Below are 14,662 nucleotides of genomic sequence, written 5' to 3'. Positions count from 1 at the left end.
GGGGACCTAGTTTCGAATTTCACAAGATCCACCCATGCTAATTAACTGTAGACAGCGAAACACGTGCTCGTGGATAATTATATGGAGACATTACACTGATGAAAGTGGACAACGTTTCTATCACCACACGATTCATCAGAGAGGATCAGAATAAAGTTCTAAATTTCTAAAAATGCGAACAGGTTCTTACAACCAAGTAAAGCCAAGCAGATTTTTTTCAATGTTTAAAATTGTTTGTAACATGATATGCATGTGATTATGTTTTTTTTTTTTTTTGTTTTTTTTTATATATGTGTGTGTTCATACAGATGTTTGGTTATGTAGTCCTCCGGATGCGTGGCATTTTAATGACGTGAGGGTCATGTTTTTTTGGCAGGTGAATATTTTTTTATATCCTTTCTTGGGGTATCCAGATGGAGGGTATTTAGTTCTTTCTCAGTACAAGAACGGTGACACCAGGCTCAGAAAAATGGGATTGAGACGTCAGCGCTTTCGAGGAGGGGTCATGTGACCTGCAAAAAGTGACTGGGCAGCCCCGTCGGCATTTCCTGGTAAGGCCACTTCAGGCGATGAGCAATAAACTTTTTCCTCAAAGAAGGGAAAGCAAAGCGTAGGAGGGTGGACCTCCTAGAACTGCACAGAACTAACATTACACCGCAATCAACAGTGACCAAATAATTACAGGGATGGTCTAATTTCTGTTAATTTTGGGGGCCTTGTGCAAGTATGTTTACTGCTTGATTAACGCGTTGTAGATCAAGAAAATAGAAAATTCCCCAGCTCAGTTTTTGCAAAGTGAGTTTGGTACAGTTCAGTTGGGTTGGATAGTCATAAGTAGGGCTAGAGCAACAGCATATATTTTTCATTGTTTTGACTCTCTCGAGTGTGTATCCGTTGATATCTTAATGCTTTTATATAGAGTAATGTGGTTCTCGGTTGATTAACTGTATCTAACTGTGTCGGATATATACTCAAGAGTCATGACAAAGAACAGAATATACTGTTGTCATAGCCCTAGTCATAAGCACTGGGTACGTAAAAAATGCAGTGGAACTGAGTGAGGATAGTTAGTTTGTATACAAGAAGTGTAAGAGAAAGGAGATGGATGAGAACTCAAACGTGGAGACAGTATATTTCGATGGGAAAGCTATTAAGGTTGTTTACATGTTTTGTTACTTTTGTGATACCGTTGGAACACATGATGGAGTAGGTGCTAGTGTGATTGTATAGAACTTCTGCCATTACTAACCTGCAGAGTGTTACCACTATGCGTCAACAGAAGAGTTTATCAGGCGTTCATGTGCAGTGTGGGTAGGTATGGAATGGAAACCTGGCCAGCGAGGGTTGCGGAGATATGTTGCAGTGAGAGGAATTTTATGAGAATGACATGGCGGATGTGTAATGTGAGTCTTAATGACTGGCTTAGTTATCAATCTCCAGAGGAATGTTAAGTCTGAGCAAAATAAGGGGATGCCGATGGTATGGCCACATTGAAACAATAGATGACAGTTCTTAGATTAGTAGATGGAGAACAGTTGGGGTGGCAGGTGCAGTTGGTATAGGATGATCAAGTTCTCTTGGGAGGATGCGATAAGGATTGACTGTAAGCAAAGAGGGATAAATAAAGACCTGGCTAGAGTTTTGGAAGCCACGTTTTAAAACCCGTCCCAACGCATGCCACCAAGTAAGATGATGATGATGATGATGACGACGACGGCGACGACGACGATGATGATGATAACGACGATGATGATGATAACGACGATGAAGATGATAGTGATGATGATGATTATGAAGATAACAATTATGATGACGAACACGATGCTGCTGATGTTGCTGATGATGCTGATGATAACGATTACGATGATGACGATAATTATGATGATGATGATGATGATGATGATGATGATGACAATTGCGATTACAATAATGCTGATGTTGCTATTGCTGATGCTGCTTCTGACGATGCACGCCCATAAAGGTTCACCTGTATGATTTACCCTTATTAGAAATGACAGTCCGGGGTTTCATTAGCATATCAACGGAACCATCCTTCAGACAAATGTCTCTCTGACGTCAAGCAGATTCAATGCTTCCCCTACCGACGTGTTCTGCGCACCATTTATTATTTGCCCATTTGAGTTGTCTTTTCTTAATTTAACATTTTTGTTGCTTCTGCCTTGTATTTTTTATTTGTTTTAATGATTGGGTTATTTGTCGTATTAGGTTATTAAAGATCATACTGGATGGATATATGAAAATGTGTTTTCATATGTATGTGTCGTATATCTACCTCTCTACCCCCCCTCTCTCTCTCTCTCTCTGCCTCTCTCTCTCTCTCTCGCACACATATAACCTAAGCCTAACCTTTTATCTATATATATGTATATATCTCTTCCTCACCCTGTCTCTATTCAATCTTCCTGCCACCGAGCCCCCTAACGTAGATAAACTTAGACAGGAAGTGGCAATAAAAGAAAAGAAAAAGAAAAAGAAAATAGCAAAGAAAAAAAAAGGAAGAAGAATGACGGATTACAACTAAAACTCATTAGCAATTATTATGACTCATACCATTTGACCTCTCTTGTTTTTGCTTTTTTTCCTTTTTGATATTATTTATTTTCTTTGTTCTTGTTTTTACAAGCTTTTATATTTAACTGTACTTCTTCCTTCTTAATCCAAAAGACAGAAATTAATCATATTTAGATATTATGAAACATATATATGCATCACAAAAACACTCTCTCTCTCTCTCTCCCCCTCTTTGTGGGTGTATATATATATGTGTGTGTGTTTGTATAAAAGTGAAAGTGTCTCTGTGTGTGTCTGTTTGTCTGTCTGTGTACCGTTCCCTACGCAATAAGTCTGTCAATTTTAAGTCTATATACTCGAAATTTGATATACTGAGATTACTAAGAGTACTGAGATTTGTGAAAATCTTTGTAATCAATTTTCGGCTATAAATTTGGCTGTTAAGGGGTCAAAGTTAAGCGATTTGACCTTTGAGAACTCTACCAAACTCCTCCGCCAATTTTGGGTATAAACAATTGAAATTTTAGATGGACATGGATTTAACTTAATAAATTGATTTGAGCCTAAAACAATAAATGTTAAGGGGTCATAATAGGGGTCAAATGAGGGTGGACAGTTGTACGTTTTGGTTTCGATTCTAGCTGATTGCATCCGAGTCATATATATATATATATATATATATATATATATATGCTCCTATGAATTTGTTTTTGTGTATTATTATTCATATAATAAACCAGTTTTTCTATTATGGGTCACCATTTTTTTTTTCTTCTTTAACCAAATGCGTTTATTACCGTTACTCTTTCGTCTCGATACTGCTTAAAAAAAGTATCTCACCATCGTCCATCTCGCCCAGCATACACTTTTCTTCTCCGACCTTAAGCCGGCATTAGTCAGCCATTTCTCGCCTGCGACTTTACACATCCATTTTTTTTTAATGCCGACTTTGTTTCTCCTCCGATCATGTGGTGTCCTTTTTCTCTTATTGTTTTTTTTTTGTGCCAACTCGCGCAAACTTCCTAATTTGCATATGCGCTTTTTTCGCCTACTGCTGCAACTACTAATTTCTTTGCAGGCCAGCCTTCTTTCACTGCTGCTTATATTTTCCCACGTGCTCATATGCGCTTTGATGTTTTTCAGAAACCTGTCCTAGGAGAATGATCGGGTGCGGCTGCATTTTTTCGAATAGGGTCTCAGTTGAATTCCGGTGCCTACAACCATACTTAAGGCCTAGATAACAAGGGTAGCCAATATTAGGTCATATATATGGCAGAAGCATTCGATCCCCTGTCGCACTCTGGGTAAAATTAAAAAATGGGTTTCAGCCAATTTTTACAACAAAACAAATCCCAATGTTTTGCCTTAAAACTCCTCTGATCTTAACTTGATGGATTATTATGTATAGGGCACTGTCAAGAAAGATACCCATCGATGTGCCAATATTACAAAAGACCAGTTAATCAACAGAATTTAAGTGATGTCTGAGGATCTTCCAAGGGAAGGTGTAAAATCAGCATGCTCCAGATTCCGGGCCCAGATTGAGGCTGCAATACATGATAATGGCAATTATTTTAAGTAAAACACTTCGACAATAATCTAATTTCCTTGCCGATTGAATTTCTTAGAAATCAATAAAATTTTATAGATACCAAGAAACACCCGGCATAATTATTTCTACACTCAAACAACACCGCAGCTTACGCAAAAGATGAAAGCCACAGACTTAGATTCGAGTATCTCCCTCCTTCCTGCTCTTCAGTAGAACATATTTGAACTTAAATTTCAAAACTTGAGTTAAGGATTTCCAGGCTGAGGCTGTCACCTTTTGTGTAAACTGTGGCGTTGTTTGATTGTGAAAGTAATTATGTGTGTGTATGTATTTGTATGCATAGATACGCACACAGATATATATAAATATATGTGTGTGTGTATCATGTGTATATGATTATATATATATATATTACATATATATATATGTATGTATATATATATATATATATATATATATATATATTAGTCTGCTTGTGTGATTGATTATAACTAGGAGATTTTATCAAACTCTGTATTCTAATTTATTATCTAGTTGTATGCCTTTTATTACAGATTTTGGTATTTTGCTTGCGTTACGGCTTTGTTCTCCTTGGTTTTTTAGTGTTCGTGTTTTTAATTTTATGCAATCAGATTATGGTTGGAACATACTGTGCCAAACTGAACAACAACAACAACAACCTTCGGGTCAAGATCAAAGTGTAGTATCTGTTCTTCAGATGCTGCAATTCAATTTCTTGTTCTCTGTCAATGGAGGAGAAATCCTTCATGACTGAGACAGTTTTTATTTTTGTTCCTTTTCTCCACATTAAAAAACGACCCTGGTGTCTAACTCTGTCTCGTGGGGAGACATTGTACATAGGAACAACGACGACGACGACGACGACGACGACGACAACAACAACAACAACAACAACGATAACAACAACAACGACAACGACGACGACGACGACGACAATAACAACAACAACAACAACAACAGCAATAATAATAATAATAATAATAATAATAATAATAATAATAATAATAATAATAAAGGGAAAACAGAATTAAGGGGATGAATGATACTATATAACAACCGGTAATGTTGAAAACAACTAAAATATTAAGGAAAACACATAAGCAACAAACGCTAACCAGATATATAGAAACTGCAACTGATAGATGAACACCACATGGAATCAAGGAAACTGGAACCAAAAAAAATCGCAAGTTAACTACATACCCCTCGTAAAAAAAGAATTAGTGTCAGCATCGAATGATGCCCCAACAAGTATTCGTGAACAGTCAAGGAGGATAGAAAAGCTGAAAAAAGCATTAACCAGACCTCCACTGTAAGAATGTAAAGCGAAGTGGAACCTTGAGAAGTTTGTAGCCACACAATTCCTAATAAAGACCAGTGGTCGTTACCAGTGTAGTCAATAGTAAGCGACTGTTGCGATAAGGCAACTTCATTTGCAAAGGTTATTGAAAAGGTGGAGAGCAGTGGAAATCTGGTTGGAGTTATTAGGGAACACCATCGGTTGTTGTGAATGAATAATCTATGATGATGTTCTATACAAGAACTCCCAGTGAGTCTCAGACAAAGGGTACAAGCACAAAAACCGGTAGAAGTACTTTAAAACAAAAATCACAAATCCTATGGGACATTAACGTATAAACAGATAGACCTTTCCAATCAAGAAGACCGGGTGTTATGATAGTCATATAACAAGAAGGAGAAGTCCTACCAGATCATAGATTTTGCCGTTCCAGCAAACACAAAATGGATATCAAGGTGACAGAGAAGCGGAATAAATACGCAGAGATGGCCAGAGAGCTGAAAAGGCTATGAAAAATAAAGAAAGTCAAGAAAACGCCAATAATAGTAGGAGCACTACGAACAATCCTGAAAAACTTTGATAAACGAATGGGAGAAATTGGAATCAGAGGAATGGCTGAGAAGATACAATGGATAACAATAACGGAAAACGGCTGAAATATTAAGTTAAACCCTTGAATGTAGACTAATACACGTGAGCAACAGAGGCTAGTCGTATATAGAGAAACTACTACAAGTAAAGCGTAAGGAAACACCATATGTAATCAATAAAACTGAAACTGTATAATTGTAAGTTACCCCCACCCCCCTAAAAACGTGTGGGCACCAACCGTTATCACACCAAATAATCCAGGAAAGTAAAGAAGGATGGAAAGCCCAAGGGGGGGAGCACTAACCAAACCCCCACTGGATGAGTGCAAAGAGACTGGGGACCTTGTGAAGGCTTATTGCCACCCAAATTAAAATGAAGATCAATGCTCACTACTAATGAAAAATCAATGGAAAACAGCTGTTGCGATAATGCAAATTGATTTACAATAATCATCAATAGAGGTGGAGAGTACTAAATATCTGAGGAGACTTGTTGTCACTCAGACTCCTGGGAACATTACAGGTTGTTCTCAAAGAGAAATTTTGGATGATGGGCTGTGTGGAACATGCTTGTGAGTGAAATAATAATAAAGTTCTGTAACCTTGGAAAGACTATATGTCACTCAATTTCAGGGAAGACCAACTGTTCTTACTACCGAGAAATCATGGTAAACATCTGTTATGATAATGCAAATTGATTTGCATTGGTTATCGAAAGAGGTGGAGAATTCGGGACATTTGTGGAGACTTGTCACTCGGATTCTAGGGAACCCTATTAGTGACCTGTAACTAGTAATGACTTGTGAGAAAACTTAATGAATAAATAATATGTGAAGAGATAAAATATTCCTATGCTGGGTTTCCCAACTTTTCTTTATTTATTTTAACCAAGATTAGAAACAAAGTACATTTGTAAAAAAAATATTCAGGTCGATAATAGATATCGTCTAGAAAATAACTGAAGCGCTATAGCAAAAAAAAAAAAAATAATAATAATTTGAAAATCTTTAAAAACCAAACCATTTTATATAATTTTTTTTATGAAATGACTAGCGGCTGCGCCGCGTCGACACACACAACGCCGAGTCAAATACAAAATCGAGTACACTCAACATCAAGTACAATCAACATCAATGCTTATCCTTTACCATTATTTTCATGGTAAGTGCTCGTATGAGCTCCAATCTATGCCCCTCCCCTCGCCAAACTTTCACAAGAAACACTCGTCTAGTTGAAAACACTATCAATAATTCCCCCCACCCTTTATCTGTGCCTAAACGTAAACGTAGATTCCATGAACAAAGTTTCTTTCTTAGAACTGCACACCTGTGGATCTGTCTTCCGCTTACCTGCTTTCCAGATGATTACAAAATGGCTGTCTTCAAGTCCAACATAAACAAGTTCTTGATGCACTGTGCCCCTTTACCAATCCAATTTACGAAATTAACTCTACTAACGATTACTATGATATTGTCCCATTGACTATTGTACACTCTTTAATCCTTATCCTCGAGTGGTCTCTGGGCCTTGATAAGCGATGACTCCTATGTAAAAAAAATGGTCAAAAGAACTTCTAACGATAATACGGAGGAAGTGGTTTTCAAATATGCAATTATTTTGGCTCTTAGATCAACTGTCTAACTGTGATGCCGTGACACACGTACAGACAACTTTGCTTTATATATAAAGAAAGATATGTAAAGTCGATAGAAAAAATAAGATACATCTGTTGGATGCTATATTAGGAAATTTTGATATATTACCGCTTCTAATGTGATGCCTCAATCATGATTTGTTGTCTTAAGTTGTTTGTTTTCATTTGTTCATTGTTTTATTTCTATCTTTTATTTCTTATCTATTGTAAACTTATCCTTCATCTGTATTTTTTTTCTTTTGCAAGTGTCTGCGGTATCCATTTTCAGATTTGGTATCTGACAACAGACTCGCTTATTATCGGAAGTGCAGAAAAATGATATGTATGTTTGCATGTGCAGGCATAAAAATCCATTTGTGCTGCTTTGTGTATATTAATCCGTAAGCAGATAGGAAAATACACACACACACACACACACACACACATATATATATATATATAATTTGTATATATATATTGTGTATATATATATATATATATATATATATATATATACGTGTTTACATACAATTAAATACGTTTACCCACAAAGGTTGTGTTTTTCATCGCATTTACATTAATATTAAAAGTCTATTTTTTATATGTAAAACTTTTATAAAGTGAACTTCTTAATGTACTCAGTCATGGATATGCGAGCGACTAAATAAAGGTTAACTAATTAGTATATTCTTTGAAAATCGAACTTTAAATAATTATTTATTCATTTTTCTATTATTTCTTTTTAGATAATCAGTTTCATTTAACTATTATGCTCAGTTCTATTTTGCATTATTAGATAGCATTTAAATGCAAACATTCTAGCAAATAAAATGCACATATATATATATATATATATATATATATATATATATATACATATATATATATGTATATATATATATATATATATATACTTTTTGTTTGTTTTACATAAGCGTTAATATGGATGGATGCCAGTGCCTGACATTACTGATTTTTTTTTTTTTTGTTGACAGGTGGGGTGGAAGACATACTTCCAGCGGGCAACGCCGGTACACGGGTCCGGCTAGTGTATATATATATATATATATATATATATATATATATATATATATATATATATATATATATATATATATATATATATATATAAAGCAAGTGAAAAAAAAAGTAAAAGCATTCTATTTTTTCTTACACTTGGCTTTACAAAAAAAAAAAAAAAAAAAAACAGTGAAAGAAATTTCATTTTTTTTCTTCAATTTTCGCAAAGCACGCACGCGTTTAACAAGCTTATTTTGCGGCCTCTTGAAAACATAAGCACTCGTGGCCGCGTGGGCAAAATAATGTGCCCCTAAGTTTTTGCCGTCTTTCGCGTTTCACGTTTGAGCCCTGGCACGGCGGCTCATTCTATTTCTTCCTTTTTTTTCGGCCATACGGACACTCTCTGCTATTTTGATTGAAAGAAAAGTTGTTTTGATTCTTTCTTATTTTTTTTTTGGGGGGAAAGGGTCAGCGCATGGTCAACAAAAAGTGTTCAATATCCGTAGAATAGCTTTTTCTCTTTGTATCCCTTCTGCCGAAATATCTGGCGAGGGTGTCACGTACTTTTTTCTTTTCTTTTTTTTTTGAGGGGGAAGGGGCGATTACATTTTCATGTTTTATCCGTTCTTTTATTTTTGAAATTGTTGTGGAGTTATCGACGTTTCCCACGATGAAAGTGAGCAATATCATTAGTATTAGCAGGTGTGTTCCAAACGGAACTTTATGTCAACTCGAGCAACGCCGGGTATCCATGCTAATATATATATATATATATATATATATATATATATATATATATATATATATATATATATAGAATACGTTTATCCTATTCAGTTTTTATTCTATACCAGTTTGAACGACAGAATCATAATTAATTCCATATCAACGGGAAAGGTTTTCGTATTATTTGGATTCTTCAGATTAGTATTGTCATCTTTCTCAATGTTTTGGTCAATATAACTTCCGACCTTCATCTGGTGTATCTTGTGGAACTAGGGAATCTTTCTGTTCAACTCAGGAATCTACGAGATTGCATGCTCTCGTTTGGTCAGATATGACTGGGCAGAAGTCCTAAGGGTGCTTATGCGCTTATTATACCGCACTATTTTTTTTTTTAAGTAAATTCAAGTTTTACGATATCTTATGTTTTTATTAAATTGTTAGGCGAAAGTACAGAATCATTACAAAAAAACATTCCTTCTCCATGTTAAAAATGGCTTTCTAAATAATAACGGTATTATTTCAGTACGGTACAATAAGTGCATAGATACCATCATAAGTAATTTTTCAAGGACCTGTAGTGTAGTGGTTATAGTACTTGATAAAATTCAGTATCAATGTTGCACTTTTCTAGAGGCTAAACGTTCAATTCTTAGTGTGGCCGATACTGAAAATATAATGGCGAATTACTTAGAACTTCTACCCAATCATGCTACCGCCAAGATTAAGTAAAGAATTCGTTCATATGTAACAGGGCGCTGACACGCATATGCAAATGCATGTGTAATGACGTCACCGGTAAAGAAAAAGACTATAAAAAGAGAAAGGGCACGTCCGAGAAGACGATCGCGTTAGAGATATAAAATACATTCGAGAGCACGTAAGAGACGTGGGTGACATCAGAGCGGTGATGGGAAGGCACGCGTGCCAGGAGAACGAGGAAATAAATGCCATTGTTACAACGAGAGAAAAGCGAGTTGAATTTCTTCCCTAAGCTCCGTCTACTTAGCAACGTGCTGTGTAACGTGACACAAAATTAAAATTCTGTGCTAATTCTCCAGTTCAGAAAGATTCGCGAGCAACAGAAAGCTTCCGGAGTTCGACAGAAAGGTTGTCGATTTCGACAGAATTATTCCCGAGTTCAACAGAATGCTTCCGGCGTTCGACAGGAAGATTCCCGAGTTCGACACGATACACTAAAAGAAGGTTGTCGGCTACGTCGACCGAAGCATTGTGTAAATAACACTCAAGCCGAGAACAGTAGTCCGAAGAATCTAAATAATACGAATAACCAATCCTCGTCTCAATAAATTCTGAAACGTAATAGGCAAGGTTTTCTAAATAATAAAGATATAAATGTTCTGAAATGCAATAGATTTTTTCTTATTGTCCTCATCATGCACAGATAAGTTACATAGGCATCGTCGCAGAAAACATGCAAGCGACATTCTATATGCAAAAGTTACAATTCATATATATATATATATATATATATATATATATATATATATATATATATATATATATAACGTCTGAATACGATGGTGGTGGGAAGAAATTTATCATGCTGGCTCTTACTCTGAGCAGTTGCATACAAATATGTTTTCAAGGATGAATCCTGCTTCGTGTTCATCCTCGCATCTTTGACCTTCCTGTTCCTGTTCATATCTTAGAGTACGGATAGATTATTATCGCTACAAAGAGGAACTGAATATAAAGCATTTCAGCTCTTTATAATTATTCGATCAGAATTGTCCAGCTTTAATTTCCTGTAGTGTTCTTTGGAAACTGTAGTAGATCTCTGTTGTTACCATGACAACACTTCTAGCCGATTTCTCTGATTGTTTTGGCAGCCATCAGGTATATGTGTAATATTTGTTTTGCTTTCATTACTGGATCACTGCAGCTGGTAATGTAGATGTGTAATTGAGATGGCTACCATGCTATTATTTAGCCATGGTGGCTGGTTAAGGGAAATATAAAAAGAGAGAGGGACAGAGGATGGGGGGATGGTAAGAAAATAGTTGTACAAATACATAGGAAAGTAGAAAAAATGGACATTGAAGGAAAAATAGGAAAATAAAAGGTGAAAAAGGGAATAGAATTTAAAATATATATATATAAATAGAACAGAACGTGAGTGTAGGAAAACAAAGGGCGAAAGAGAGAATAGAAAAAAAAATGAAAATAGAACAGAAAGTGAAAGTAGGAAAAAATGGGCAAAAAGAGAATAGAAAAAAAAAAGGAAAATAAATAGAAACTGAAAGTAGGAAAAAAATGGGGGAAAGAAAAAATAGAAAAAACTGAAAATAAATTGAAAGTGAAAGTAGGAGCATAAAAGGCGAAAAAGAGAATAGAAAAAAAAACCCTGAAAACAAATAGAATGTGAAAGTAGGAAAATATAGGGCGAAAGAGAGAATAGAAAAAAACGGAAAATAAATAGAAATGAAAGTAGGAAAATAAAGGCCGAACGAGAGAATAGAAAAAAAAACTGAAAATAAATAGAAAATGAAAGTAAGAAAGGAGTGAGAAAATTCAAAAGAAAATTGAAATAGAATATAGGATGAAAGGAGAAATAGAAAGTGATAAAGAAAGTAAGAAAACAAAGGGCGAAAGAAAGAACAGAAAAAACTGAAAAAGAAAGGATAAGTGAAAACGTGGAAAATACAAAATTACTAAAAAAAAAGGAAAAAGAGAAATTAAACAACAGTAAAGAAAGGAAAAGAGCAAAAAAGAAATAAATGAGGAAGAAAAATTATGAAACGAATAAAGAAATTAAATGATTTAAGAAGGAAATCGTGAAAACATTTTAAAATGAAAATTCAAAACGAACAATTGAATGGGTTATTGGGCAGAAAAATATAGAAAAACGTTATAAAAAAGTAAAACGAAAGAAAAATATAATACATCGGACTCATTTCATTTGGCTACACTAGCAGGATCCGTGTCCTGGCGTTTCCCGGGTGAGGATATAATAGAACGATTTAACTATAAAGAAATTTTCTTAGTATCCAAAAATGTATAATAGTGACGGAAGCAGTTCCAATTTTCCAGAGAAATCCGAATCAAGTTTCGATGCTTCTGCACAATACGAACCGAACTAAACCGACTTTCAAGCTAAAGCTAATACTTAGTTTATGTTTATGTTAGGATTAGTTTATGATTAGTTTATTGTTAGATTAGTGTAAGATAATTGTTAAAGTTAAAAAAGCAGTTTTGTTCCTATTGTGTAGATTGTTATTGGAAGTTCGTTAACGAACTTTATAGTTATTTTACTTGCCGCAAAACGAGTATATTCTATTATGGCCACATTCTCTGTGTCAAGTGGTCGGTAATTTAATAATTATGTTGTATATTGGTTTATATTGAAGATGATATATTAAAACGTGTCATGTGTTATCCAGTGGATGTACGATATTGTTCTTGTAACAGACAGATAATAAGCGTATAAATCGTATGTATGTTGTTAGCCAGGGGACATGATATTGACGTGTAAACTAAGTCATGTTGTATCAGACTTATCGCACGGGATATTTATCTGTCCAAAAATTGCGAAAGTATTCAGTTATACGTCTCAATTATCCGAAAGTGGACTCAAAGTGGGTGCTCATTTCGCAGTAAATTTATGTTACACTTTATTTTAAAATTAAAAAAACGTTTTAAATGTTTGTAGTTTTTTTGTTCTGTCAATAACTAAAATCGCGAAAGTTAAATTTAAAGTGATTTTATTCTATTAAAAGTATTCATCAAATTTTAGATTGTCTCCTCCTATGCTTACCATACCACTTCCGGAAATGACGCATTAAGCAGAAAAAGAAAGAATGACGAAAGTGGTGTAAAAAATAAACGAAAGGATTTATGAAGTAGAAAACGAAAAAAATGAGTGAAAAGACAAAATAAAGAAATTATATACAAAAGAAATTCAAGATATATATAAAAACACAGAACATGAAAAGAGATAAGAAATAAGAAAGGAAAGGTGAACGAAAGAAGATAAGTGAAAAAAATAAATATAAAAGAAGAAAAGAAAGAAAGAATCGAGCGAAAGAATAAACATTATATATATATATATATGTAATTATTTTTTTTTACTATAATAATTAAATACCTACAGACACTAGTGTTTCATCCTTTCGGGATTCTTCAGTGCAGGGTGTCACGATTACTACCAGTCGAACGATTCGAACCCCGCGACACGAGACATCTCTGACTCGATTAGCAGAGGCCGTATCCATTCGGCTACCATTAACTGTGTGAAATAGCGTTGAATTTTAAACATTTTAATTTAAATGTTCATTACGTCAGACAGACAGTGATCAAATCGTTATACGATGATCTACGCATAAGAGCTAAATTGACCGACTTTTAATTCAACTGAAAGTGCTCAACGATAAGAAACGAATTTATTAAAGGAGCTGTCATAATTATTTTTTTTTACTATAATAATTAAATACCTACAGATAGTGAATACAAAACAAAAGACTAGGTCCTGGATATGACCTTAAGCTATATCCAGTGGTGAGGCCCCAGCTTGCTGGCTTTGGGGAGTGTGGAGCCACCCTTTAATTACCATTGCTCCCAGGTCCACTCGGACCCGTAGTGGTAGTACCTGTTAGGGTCCCAACTATGGATTAAATAGAAATTGACTTGAAAACAACAAATATATTCTATTAAAAAAATTTTCTTCAAAATCTGTGGATTCGGCATTAAATAACATGAAAAGGGTTGATATGCCGTAAAACAAAAACAATCAACCAACCAACAAAAGAATATATTCCAAAGTTCATGATATTGCCCATCTTATAATTTATTCCTTTAATTCAGTTGACCTTTACAATTCTTGACAATATCTGTCAAGAATTGTAAATGTCGGCTGAATTAAAGGAATAAATGGTCAACATCATGAACTTTGGAATATAGTCTTTTGTCATTTATTTATTATATTGCTCTGTAATTACATTGAGGTTTTTAAATAAGGATTGATATATATTATAAGAAAATAAATTTCAACAGGAATATATACATATATATATATATATATATATATATATATATATAAGTTTCAAAATGTGCGAGAATATATAATTGTTTAAACTATTGCATTAAGTTTTTTGCAAATAAGTATTTTCCAGGTATTAAGCTAAAATATTCTATTTTATTTAATGCGATATTCGTTTTCAGCACACCCGAAAAACTATAGAAACATGTTTTTAAAGGTAGGTTTTGTATTGGTCTACCAGGCAACAATTACCAAATAAACACAACCCCTAAATTAAAAATAGACGCCCTCC

Source organism: Euprymna scolopes, chromosome 16 (assembly GCF_053919585.1).
Source record: "Euprymna scolopes isolate OS-2025 chromosome 16, ASM5391958v1, whole genome shotgun sequence".
Taxonomy (NCBI): Eukaryota; Metazoa; Mollusca; class Cephalopoda; order Sepiida; family Sepiolidae; genus Euprymna; species Euprymna scolopes.
The sequence above is the reverse complement of the archived record's forward strand: the minus strand, read 5'-3'. Positions refer to the sequence as shown.